The 232-nt window shown below is 45.7% G+C and overlaps 1 protein-coding gene across 7 annotated transcripts in view; it reads right to left on the reverse strand.

Annotated features, from left to right (window-relative positions):
• sun1 (Sad1 and UNC84 domain containing 1) overlaps window positions 1–232 on the reverse strand; it is a 26,924-nt gene that overhangs the window by 8,202 nt on the left and 18,490 nt on the right. The window lies entirely within an intron of this gene.

Below are 232 nucleotides of genomic sequence, written 5' to 3' on the forward strand. Positions count from 1 at the left end.
ACTAACTTGACTGAAAGACAAGCATCTGCAGGTCACAACGGTCAAAAAGCTGCTGACTAGTCAATGCAGTTCACACAACCTCTGCTCACTGGTCCTCACACAGGTCACGCATATAATTAACGCCGTCAATCACAAGAAAACGTATGCTGTGTGTGTGTGTGTGTGTGTGTGTGTGTGTGTGTGTGTGTGTGTGTGTCTGCTTACACAGGGAACCATTGAGATTAAGATGTGA

This window comes from Morone saxatilis, unplaced genomic scaffold (assembly GCF_004916995.1).
Source record: "Morone saxatilis isolate NCDOM2014 unplaced genomic scaffold, NCSU_SB_2.0 Contig14, whole genome shotgun sequence".
Lineage (NCBI taxonomy): Eukaryota > Metazoa > Chordata > Actinopteri > Moronidae > Morone > Morone saxatilis.